Source organism: Falco rusticolus, chromosome 7 (assembly GCF_015220075.1).
Source record: "Falco rusticolus isolate bFalRus1 chromosome 7, bFalRus1.pri, whole genome shotgun sequence".
Lineage (NCBI taxonomy): Eukaryota > Metazoa > Chordata > Aves > Falconiformes > Falconidae > Falco > Falco rusticolus.
The window spans coordinates 62385821-62398240 of record NC_051193.1 but is presented as its reverse complement, the minus strand read 5'-3'; positions in this window follow the sequence as shown (position 1 = coordinate 62398240).

Sequence of the window (12420 nt, the reverse complement as noted above, 5' to 3'; positions counted from 1 at the left end):
GGCTGGCGCTGGCAGGGCATCGCTCGGCGGGGGGGCCGGGGCGGGCGGGCACGCAGCCCCCGCGGGGCCGGGGCGCCGTCGGCGGCCAGGCCCGGGCAGAGCAGGGCGCAGCACCCGCCACCCGCCGGGCACCGGCCGGGCTGCCGCGCCGCCCTTCCCGGCCCTTCTTCCCGGGGGAGCTGCCGGGCAGGAGCCGTCGGGGCCCGCAGAGCGGTGCCCCCCCTCCCCTGGCAGGCGCAGCGCGATGTCTTGACACAGGCGCGGGTTCCCCGCGTTGACTTTGCGGATGCGGGAGAGAAGTTCGTCCTTGTTTACGGTCGCCTTGTTGTAATAAAGCACTTTAACGAATATTTCGCGGGTGGCGTACCAGAAGGCTGTGAACGATGGGAATTGAGTAATTTTTGGTGGAAAACACAAACCGGTCGGGAAGTCAGCTGCAGCTTCCCTTGCCCCGGGAGGACACGGGACGGGGCTGGCGGCGACCGGGCATCGAGGTGCTGATGGTCCCCGGCCATCAAAGACCGGCTCCGGTTTTTCTTTTAATCCCCACACTAAATATTGCACTGCGCTTGACTGTAAAATGTCAACTCCTCGCAGCTGATTTCAGCTTTATCAAAGACACTGCTACATATTAACAGTTAAAAGAAAAACAGACAAAGCTGGTAGGAATTAAGGTATGTGTGGGTCGCGGCGTGTTTGTGTATGTGGAAGAAGTGTTTGGTTTGGCATTAGGTGTGTGGATCCTGATCTGTGAGCTTGTGTGTGCCTCTGACATACATGCCACATACATCATGTTGCACACAGAGATCATGGGCTTCCCAATTCCCGCCAAGAATTTATCACATTTTCCTTTATTTTTGTTTTCTGAGACTCTTTTTTGTTTGTTTTGGTTAGCTAGTTTGTTTGTTTTAAATATAGTCTGGAAAATACAGGATCTGTAAATTAAATAAAACGTAAAAAGAAATAACGCGGTGACCCGAGTGCACGAAATGCGAAATTGATGTCAGTGGTGTGTATGAACACTGCATAAATATTATTGTAATTGAAATGTTTGTAAGATAGTTTTAGAAAAAAAATAAAATTAATTGCGCTAGATTTCAGAGCCTGCACATATCGCAATGAATGTGCATAGTTATGAATGACTAGGATATTGCAGGAGATCCCACAGAAATTAATGGCACGTTGCAAATGTTTTGTGGTGGGAAGAAGGCGATCGTAGTTCTTTCACAGGTATCTCTTTTATTTGATCGGAATATTCGTGGATGCTTCTCTTTCCTCCGCAGGGATTTAAAACAAACAAACAAAACCCAAACAACCCACCACCAACAATTTTTTTATAGCAGCTCTGCGGTTATTTCAGAAAAATGTGAGTTGCCCGTCCAGAATATCACACTTGTAAATTGTGATGCTTCCTCAGCCTAGAGAAAATCACCTCCGGTAAAGGGGTCTGTCCCGTCCCGTCCCCTGCCCCGTCAGATGTCCCAAAGCGGTGGCATGCTGCACAGGCAACACTCGCGGGCATTTGCTGAAGCCAGAATCCTTGTCGATGTTGTGAGCTGACCTGCTTTCGGTATTTCTACGGCAGGAGGCATTGAGCTAGCGGGACCCGGATCCAGCCTTAAATTAGCTTAATTATGTAGTTAAACAATGGAAGGGGGTGCGCGTCCGCGAAACATCCTATCCGCCTTCACAGCGTCCTGCTTCCCGAAGCAGAGTCCTGGAGGGACCCCCGGCAAGGCTGCCCTCCCGGCCGGCTGCTTCCCCGCCCGCCGGGCCCTGCCCGCCGCCCCGCACACGCCTCCCCCCACCTCCCGTCGCTTCAGCCCGGTGCAGCGGCGTGTGGCCGCGGGCCATCTCCGGGCGCACGGCCGGTGTCAGCCCGGCCCCGCGGCTCTCGGCCCCGCTAGACGCCCCTGCATCTCCCCCAGGGTTACTGGGATGCTCGGGCGTGACCCTGCGCTGCTCTCCCACGCTGCCGGGGCAGCTTCTCTCCCCATCTGTGCCTATTGTGTTCACGGCTGTGTCCTTTTCTCCCCCCTCCGCCGTGTCCTCCAACCTGTCTGTTCCCCCTCCTTCCCTCTCCCACCCCTCCACCCCCGAGCCCGCCTCTGATCTCCTGGATATTCGGTTTCTTTCCCTTTCTCAATGTGTGTTCCTGATGTGGTCCTGTCGGAAAAGCTCGTTTACTCTGCTCGGGTCTCCAGTGGTTTAAGGATAATGTTTATCAGAAGTGAACGTGCTCAACTTGTTTCCATTCAACTGCTGAGTGTGGGCTGAAATACCAAAGGTCACATCTACAGTGAGTCGGTAGAGGGCAGGGGGAGCCGAGAGGAATATGAAAACATTATAATATACAACAGCCTGTTGATCGCTTCTGACCTGTCTGGCAAAAAGATTAATTTTTTTCAGGTAGGAAATCATTGAGGAGTCGGAAGGGAAAGGCGGCAGGGAGAGGAGGGCGGGGGGCGCGGGGTCAGGATTTCGCCACCCGGGGCAGGGCATGCGTGGCCGGGCCGGGGGCTCGTCCCGAGGTGCAGGCCGCCCCGCCACGCACCCGCGCCCCCACCTCGGGGTCCCCGAAAGGGACCCGGGCAAGGGCCAGCCAAGGGCCGGGCTTCCCCTCCCGCCCCTTCCCCTCCGCGCCGAGGAGAGGGACCGGGCTGCTCCGTCCCGCACCGTGCTGCTGGAGCCCCGGGTGCCGGCACCCGGTGTCTCTCGGGGGTCACCGCCTCTGCCTGCCTCCCCCCGACGCCGGGGCATGGCACAGCGCGGCTGGAGGCTGCTTCGCCGCCTCTCTCTTCCCTCAAACCCCGCTCTCTCGCCTTCTCTCCTCCACCAAACGGACCTGGCGTGGGTTGCCGCAGCCCCGGGCGCGGCCGGTACCGGCGAGGCGGTGGCTGGCAGCCCCCGGCTGCCCCCGCCCGTGAGGGCTCTCTCGGGCGCTTCCCGGCGCCGGGGTCCCCCAGATAGTGCCCAGCCCCGGGGCTCTCTGGCCACTTCCCGCAGCGGGGAGCGGGGTCCCGGCGCGGCGGCATCCCGCCCGTGGGGGCTCGGCCGTGCTCACCTCGGGGTGCCCGGCCCCCGCCGCCCCCAGCCGCGGGCCCGTCTTCCACTCCACGAGGGCTTTCGGGGGGCGCCGCGGGGTACAGCGCCTCGCGGGTTCCAGGCCTCCTCCGCTCCTTGGAAGAAATCAGCCAAATACAACGCGGCACACACCCCCAGCCCCTCTTCGATGCCGCAGAATTTTTTATTTTTCTTTTTTTTGGAAGGAAGCTAAACCCCTCTCCTTCTTCGAGGGGAGGAGGCTACTGAGGAGCTGTTAGGGCAGAAGGGTGCTCAGATAACAACATGTTTTGTAAGCTGAACTTCCCGAAGTGTAAAGCCCCCCATAAGTGTAGCCGGGTGGTCGGGTTTCTCGATGTGGTGTGGGGAAAGTGGGGGTCTGGGGTGGCCGAGCTCAGAGCCACGCAGACGTGATGGGACTGTCGCAGGGACTGTTGCAGCTGCCCCGTCTTCCACCCCGGCTCCTGCCATGCAGCGCAGAGCCACGAAATCCCGCACCCCCCCTCCCCGGGAATCGACGTTTGAACATTATATTAATTCATTTAAAAAAGCGACAGTTTGGAGGGCAAAGAGCACCTTGGAGCCGGAGTAGGGGTGAAGGGGCAGCGCGGTGGGGACATTGGAGAAGCTTTTGGCCACCTCTGAAAGACAGGGAAAAGCCGGCAGAGGCAGGTGGAAGGGCAGCGACAACCTTGGGCTGTGGCAGGAGGTGACCCATCCCGGGGGGAAGGCGCTGTGTGATGTAGAGAGATGAGACCCCCGGAGCTTTAAACGGGGCTTTCGTTTTGCACGGAGCTATTCCTACACGCGGGCGTGTGGCGTCCCACGGGACATCCCAGGATCGCTCCCATCTTCTGTGAGGCACGTAAGGAATCAAATGCAGGACGAAGGGGCCTTCGCGTGTCCCTGGCTGCCGTGTGCCTTTCCTGATGCGACAGAATCGCTGAGCCCAGCAGGGCAGCGAGGGCACCGTGCCTTAGCGGGGCGTGGGGGGTGCGGGGCCGGCCCCGGCTGACCCCGCGCTCCCCGGTGGACGGAGGTCCACCGCTCCGAGCCTGCGGGCTCGAAAATCCCTGGCCTGACCCCCGGGTCTCAGGTGTGCTGACCTTCCCTCGTAGCCGGGGACAACCGCACTCCAAACAAGCCCGCGGCAGGCGCTTGCTAACAGACTGCTGCGAAGGAGAGGGGGGATATTCCAGGGGGAGATGCCCCTCAGCCGGCGTGCCTGCAGGCAGGGACCGCCGCCTCCCCACAGCCCCGAGCCCCTTGGCGAACTTCTGCAGGAGCAGGCCTGGTTTTCCACTTGTTCTCCCCTCCTCGAGGGAAAAAGTTTTTGTAAGCGATCCCGGGACGCGTTACCGATCCCCCGTTGGCAGATGTCGTGTCTCTTACCGCTGCCCGCTGCCTTGTTGTAGCTCGCTATTAAAACACATGCGTGTACGCTTGTGTTCATATAAACTGCCTGCGTTCGTGCACGAAAGTACTTGTGAATCCATTTTTATATTAATTGAATTAATACAATGTTCAAACATGCATGGGAATACTCACAACCATTCCGAAATTCATAGCTTTATTTTTTAATTTTTATTTTGTCCCGTTCTCAAACAAGCCGGGGGGTGAAGGGGGGGCAGTGCCATGTGTGAAATCAATTTTAAGAAATTGATTTGACGTCAGGGACAAGACGGAGATTGGAAATGTAATAGGGTGAATTTTGCTTAACAAAGTTCCGTCGAATACAAACAAGCCACATCTGAACATTTCCTGCACACTTCGGAAACGATGACGGGCAAAATACAGTCAGGTCTTGGAGACACCTTGGCGGTGACAGACCCCAGAATCTGAAGGGAAAAAAAAAAATCAAGCAATTCATCATAGCATGAAATCAAGGCATAAGGCTTTTGAGTGTCATGCTTTTGGGGTAAGGATGCAACCTCCTGCAAATCTCTTTGCTGGCGTTCAGAAGCAGGGGAGCCCTGTTTCAGCGGTCAGAAACTGCCCGTGCAGTGTCGGGTTGTCCTGGCGGCTTGGCTGGACCGTGAGCATCTCTCCGGTGATGGGGCAGCGGCTCCCCGGGGCTCGGCGCCGGCGGCTCCCCGCGCCCGGCCAGGGCTCTCAGCCCCCGGGCATGCCGCGGGGAGCCGCCTCCCGGCCTGGTGGGAAAAGAAGCTGGCAAGGTCTGTAAAAGCTCAGGCGACCCGTGCCGAGTGCCTCCGGGCATTTGGCCCCTTCCCAGGAGACGGGAGGAGACAGACTGCCTTGTCCGGGTTCACCCCCTCCCATCTCAGGTCCGTAGCAGATCCTCTCCAGTGAAGGCGAGAGCAGGCGTCGGCACTTTACTGGAACACACTGAAGTCAGATGAACAGGTGAAATAAATGTACAGTAGCCTGAAAACGGGCGCAGAGCCGGGGATTACGGATGCCCCCGCGGGCCGCGCTGCCCCGCCGAGCCCCGCCGCGCCTGCCCCCGCTGCCCAGCCCCGAGGCCGCCCCGGCGGGGAGCATCCCACCGGCCCACGGTGCCGCGCCACCGGCCGCTCCTTCCACCCTCGCCTGGATATTCAGATGGAGGTTGGGAGGGTTGGCGGGGGGGGAGCTGGGGGGCTCTTAATGATGTGTTAGTCGCTTGGACAGGTTTAATAACTTTGCCGCCACTTGTTCTTAGCAACCCCTCTGGAAACCAGACAGTGTCTCATTAGGGCTTTCCTGGTGCAAACATTTGACTTGAATGAGTGGTGCTGAGTTAATTTCTCTTTGCACTAGGATTTGTTTAATGACATATAGGGAAATAGACAATTCTCATGGACCAGGCCATAAAGCTACAGAGGGCCTGATTTTAAAAGCATATTTTGTTCTAATAAAGCAATCGGGTTTTCATTTGTCACATGTTACATGAATTTAGAGTAAATGAAAAAATACCTCTATTGTTCTGCATTAAATTATAGGAACCAATTGGGAATTCCTAGGCAATTTTCTCCATTTCTGCCTTCGCTTCTGCAGCACCTAGTACCAGTGCCACCTACAGGAACAATTGCATTTTCGAGCTGCTTCCAAGTAAACAGAAGCCTTTGAGAGACTCCTGGCAGCTCTGTCGTCTTCCTGGACACACAGCACGAAGTCAGACTTGGAAAGCCGTTCTTTTTCTCCGTGGCTTTCTTCCGAGAGCGCGCACCCCCGCACCCCCACGCACGCCAGCGCGCACACGGGAGGGCGGGAGGCACGGAGCCCTTCCCGCGGCAGGGGGGGGGGGGGGGCGGGCAGCCGCCGCAAGTCAAGGCGAGGGGTAGAACCGTTGGCTGACACCTGGCAGCGTTTCGGGGTGTCCCTGGCGATGCCCGGCTCGGTGCCGGGCAGGGGGGCAGCTCCCGCTTGCGCCGTCGGAGCACAGCACAGCACACCTGAGGCACCGGGGATTTAGGGGTTCGCCTGTACAGCGGCTCACACCGACGCCTGGACCTCCTGGCTGTGTTTTGACGAGAGGCAGCTACAAGCCAAGCGCGGCTCTACCTTGCTCCCCTGCGCACCTCGGGGCTTTACCTTCTCCTGGCGACTTAAAACGGATGTCTCCGGAATGCCAGGGGAAGAATAATTATCCCCCTCCCTCGTCTCTTTGGTGGGGGAGGCCTTGGCTTCCAGCGGGGTTTCTCCTTCCCCGCGGCCGTGCAGCCCCGCGGGGCGAGCCCGAAGGGGTTCGCTGGGGAGGGGGCGGCCGGGGGCGGCTCGGGCTGCGCTCCCGCAGGTGGCTCCGCCGGGAAGTTTCCTCACCTGGCTTTGTGTCCGCTAATCCTTTCCCACGGTTAAATCGACCTCCTAAATATTTGTCTTCGGGACGTAAAGGCGGTGGCGATCCTACCTGATCAGATTTGCATGTCCGCCTTTTTTTCTCTCGATTCTTTCTCGGTAAGGTTTTTCCGCTCCTAGAGTGTGCATAAACCCCCTCTCCAAACATGTGTATACGGATACTTTCATCCTTCATCCTATGCGTTCTACTCGTTGATGCCCCGTTGCTCTGGAAAAGAGACACCTCCGAGGTGACCCGAGGTTTGCCGGCAGGTGGGGACATCAGTGTGAGCGGCTGAGGGGCTGCGGCAGCCAGCCCAGGGGGGCACGGGGGGAAGGTGGGACACGCAGGGCCCGGGCCAGCACAGGGCTTGGGCTGGGGGCATTTCCAAAGGGAAAGGGCTGTTCATGTTTTCTTCCAAAACCTCGTCTGCCCTTGCATTGTATAGCCACGAAACATGGAGGACTGGGCTTTGTTTGGTTTGTTTTGGTTTTTTTGTTGGGTTTTTTTTTTTTTTTTTCCTGATAGAGTAGTAAATGCGATCTTGCTTACGAAAGAAAGCAAGCTTTTTGGCCTACGCGGAAAGATTTGTGGCCATTTTAATGTTTTGCAGCCTGGAGAAAACTCGACCGTTCCTGCTCTGAGGGTTTCCTTTCGTTAAGAGAATAAAACGGGGGAAAGAAAGAGACGCGGAGCGAGAGCCGAGCTGCCCCCTCTCCCTGCCCCATCCCCTCCTGCCCCGTGCGGGGCCGCAGCTGCGCTCGACGGCCGGTCCCCGGGGGGGACCCCGCACCGCGACCCTCACCCCCCTCCCCGAAGGGCCCCTGGCGCTATTGAGGCACGTGAGAACAAACCATTTGCGACGTGAAATAGCAAAGACGTAATCGGGCGCGGAGTTCGCTATCGCTTGGTGTATTTTTTGGTGAAGGAAACGAAAATTTCTGCCTCCCTGACTCGGAAGTTTCTGCGGTGACGCAGTGTTTTTTACACGGGGGGTGCGGGGTCGAGCCCTGCCCGCTCACACCACACGTGGAAATCAAAGTGTCATTCCACCCACGCTGCGTGCCAGCCAAGTGCCAGCTTGCCACTATCCCCAGCAGCCTGCGCTGCTGCTTCTCCAGCAAAAGCCCCGCGCCGGGCCAGCGCGGGGAGCGGGAGGGCGGCGGCCGCCGGCAGGGGCTGCAGCCGGTGGGACCGGGGCAGGTCGGCAGCTCCCGCCGGGGAGCCGCTGGTCCCGGCCGTGCAAAGCTCGGGGGGTGCGTTTCGCACCGGGCCGCCCCAATTTCGTTTGCAAAATATTTCTCTCCTGCAACCGCGGTGTAACAACAAAGGGTAAAACCTACCCAGCACATTTACGACGTTAAGACGCCGCAACATTTAACGCAGAATTGTGCTGTAAATATTTTTTTCCCTTTGGACAAAACCGGCTATTTCGAGGGAAGAAGACCGCTGCTCCTCGCCCCTGCCCACCTACCGTGACTCCGCTCCCAGGGAGAGGCAGAAGCCGCCCGACGCGGAGATGTTTCCCTTGGGCTTCTGACGGTTCAGAAAAAGACATTTAAGAGCGGGTTCTCCGTGGGTTTTCTGCCAAACGCAGCAACAAGGAGTAACGCAGGGACGATGCGGGGCCAGCCGCGGCACTGAGGGGCATTTTGGCTTCCCCCGTCGTGCTGTGATTTTGCACACCCCCCTCCTTCCCTTTTCCAAGGGCTGCGAGCGCTGATGGCCGAGCCCCAGAGCCTGTAGCTGTCCGCCAAAGGGACACCCCCCCACACACACCCCGCCGGGACCCCCGTCCAGCCCTAAGGGACCTGTGCAGCCCGGGGGATGCGGGAGAGGGGCGGCCTGCAGCCGGCACGTCGGAGCGATCCCTTGCCTCCTCCTGCAGCTGCCCACCTCCAGCCCCAAATCCCGGCCCCCCCGCCCAGGGAGGGGGCGCAGCAGGACCAGTGCCTGGGCTGCAGAACCGCCCTGCTCTTGGCAAGGGAGCGCCGGAGCATCCCCGACGAGGGCAGCTTCCAGGCTGGAGAGCCGGACCCTGCCTTTGCACTCCACGCACTGCCCTGGGATTGCTTCCAACGGCGGAGTTGGAGGCAGGAAGGTGAGGGGATGTTGCTGTGTTAGCCCTGTGCTGAGCACCGAGGCGTCGCCCCAGCGACCACGGGCGGCTCCACGCCGACAGGCAGCGGGGGCTGCTCGTTGCCTGGCCCCGGCCCAGCTTCCCTCGGGACACCCCAGTGCCACCGACCTGGCCCCCGTCGGCAGGGCCCGGTGTCACAGCGGGCTGCTGCTCACCGCCTGCCCCCACCACTGCCCCCGGACTGATGCCTGCTGCATCCACCCGGCCTGTGCAGTGTTTCCCTTGACACTTTTCCTCCTCTCAGGGATAAGATCTGAGATATCTCCGTTTGGGACATTTTTCCTTGGAGTGTTTTAGGTCATCTCAGAGGTCTGAGACCAATAGGCAGGTGCTCAGCGATGAGGCAGGGGAATAGAAGGGCTGGGGGAGGTGTGGGCTTTGCCTGCTGCTTGTAGGAGACGAGTACCTATACAATAGGAAGAAAGGCGAGGCCAAGGCCTCCAGGGAAAGTCTGCTGCCAAGACGTCCAAGCATAGCTGTGGCGAAGGTCTCCACGCAGCCCTGCTGGAGATGCTGCATGGCAGCTTCCCTGCTCCCCTGTACCAGGGCTTCGCTGTATGACAGAGGTCGGTGCGTATTCCAAACCAGGGAAAGCACGGGTGCAAAGCTCCCTGCCGTGCAGTGCCAGGTTTACTGCATCTCTGCGACTTCCAGGATGGAGACCTGGAACCAAGACCTAACCCAGGAGAGTGACCCTCCAGCTACGGGTGGCTGGGCAGAGGCAGAGCAAAGTGGCCGAGGTGAGGCTTGGCCACAGGTTCATAGATGGGTGCCCATATCTACAAACTCAGCAACTGCTCAGCCAAGGTAGGAAACTCAGCCCAGCTGCTTTGGTTCGTTGTCAGCACTTGCAGGTCTTTGTCCGAGGTCTCGCTTGTATCATGCAGGATGCTGTGAACAGCCTCTCAGTCTCTGGATACCAGGGCATAAGCCACACAGTATCTTTCTTCACTCGTGTACAAACATCCTCCACTTATAATAGGAGTAAGACATGAAATGTCACTTAGGGGGGGAAAAAAGCAAATAACATCCCGTTGTTCTGCACATTTGAAGGGTTTGTTTATTCTTTGTACGCACACAATTTAGGATGAAGGCGGGGGCTTCCACGGGATTTGAATAAGGTGCCCTTTTTACCTTCTAATTTAACCTATACTTTCCACTCATCAATTGTGACTATGGAAAGACTATTATAGACCCCACTCCTGTTAAATATAGTTGCGAGACCAAATAAGTGTGATATTCTGAATGGAAAATGCATTTTAAAGAATCAAATAATCATAGATGAATTATTCATGTATTGGTATTGTAAATTAATAATAATTTTGTATATGGAAGAGCTGCAGCACCATAGAAGATACAAAACACTCTCAGGACCAGCTTCCTATATTAATGATGTGCAACTTTCTTCAAAAATAATCGTGGGTGGTTTCTTCAGGAGTAAAACCGGTTTAAAACCTTTGAACCTGTTACCTTCAGTATTTCTGCGTTTACACACATAGAATACAGTTTCTTATTTATGAACAAATCTGAGCATACTGTTCCGAGAAACAATGCAACAGAGGTAGGATCACGCTGGGAATGTGGTGCGGATTTAGACAATAAAGATGACCTTTAGGCTGGCTTTCAGAAATGTTTTTATTAAAAGTCAGCTAAAACTTTTGTGCTCCTGTTGCGCGGTTAGTGTTTTCTTTGCGTGTACACGTGCGCTTTAAAATCGGTCTCTTTCAGATAGATGTATATGGCTATATACATACGGCTGCAGCTGGTGGGACTAAGGGAAAGGTATTAGGCTGTCAGGAGGTCCAGATTCAGTAGCAGTGGAGAAAGGACTTAACAGGATCGGAGCTCTGTATTAGGGAATCGGTGTGGAAGAGCCGACGGCAGGTCGTCCCCCGTCCGTCCCCGTCCCCCGACAGCGAAGGACCCTGCGGGCTCTCCCGCCCAAGCGATCGCGTTCCGAGCCCCCCAGGCGACAGCCGCCCGGTGCCAGTTCAAGGTGACCGCATGAAAACCGCAGAAAGCAACGGGGCGAGCGGGTCCCGGCGGCGGCACACTCCTGCAGCCCCCGGCAGCCCCTTCTGCCCTCCTTCCCGTCCCCCAGCCCCGGGGGGCTACGCGGCCCCCGCAGCGGTCCTGTGCTTTTTGTGGCACTCACCCGGCGGCAGGGGACACTGCGAGGCGACACGGGCTGTGCACGGGGTAAAATTCGCCGTCGCCCGGATTTTTATCCCTTTCGAGGTGCCAGCTTTCGGCCCGGGAAGCTGCACGCCGGGTAGCCTCAGGCTGCCCACCCCATCCCTCCCCTTCAGCTGGGGCACCCCCGGGAAGGAGAGGAGCAGGGGGGATGCGCAGCGGGACGGCTGTGCCCTGCAGCGCGCACCTGCGCGCAGGGGGCGCGGGCCCCCGCGGATACTGCGCGCAGCGCCTCTCCCGGCGGCGGGGCGGGGGGGAGCAGGGGAAGCCCCCGGGGCCGAAAATGCCCCCGCTTTCTCTCCCGACGGGAAGGACAGCGGCAAGAGCCAGTCCTTTCCCATCGCACGCTCCATATATAGTCGTATATACATCTATAAATAATATATAACGTATATATAAATATATACATATGTTTTCAGCGTGGTTGTGTCTTACACGAACCGGGACGTTTTCTAGGAGTGGGAGGCGGTTCGTCCCCAGGAGCTCTGCCGGGATAACCCGCACAACCTCTGCCCCCGGCTCCCGCGCTGGGGCTCCCCGACTGCGCTCCAACCCAGCGAGGATTGTCCTGCTCGTTTGTTTCTCTCTCGGTCGCTTTGGGACTTCCCACACGAGCTGTCGGTAACGTCGCTAAATCCTTTCTGGCGTCAGAAGCAAACGCAGCAAACGCAGGCGCTTCTGCCGCTCTTTGTCATTCTCCTTGAATCTTTGAGCCGGGTGGGAAAGGGGGTGGATGATACACACCACACTGATGTGGACAGAGAGTGAGAAACGTGTTTTTTTGAGCCTGGAGAGTGGCCTGGACCCGGTGCAGGGTTGGGGGTGGGCGCCAGGCGGGGGTTGGGGAGCCCTCCCCCCCGGGGCCAGCTTCGTTCCGCCCGTTTTCCAAGGTGGTGGTTGCCCCAGAGGCCACCGTGCTATTTCTACCCATTACACGTAGGAAAAAGGAGCCCTCGTAGCATCAACACCATGAAATACCTGGCGTTCTCTCTGCCCCCCACCCGCGGTCTTCAGGGCTGCCTGAATTTGCCGGGAGGGAGGCAGGAGCTGTGAGTGCACCCCATCTTTGTGTCTGTTGGAAACCTAGTTTTATTCACTTGCCAGGTTGATATTATGAGTGATTAGCGATTTGGAGCAATACTCACCTCTTCCTGCTTACCAGAGATTGCTCTGGGAGCAACCACTCGCCCTTTGAAATGCCTCGTGTGTGGGTCTGACACTGGGGAGCCTGGAGGGGGCTCAGGGA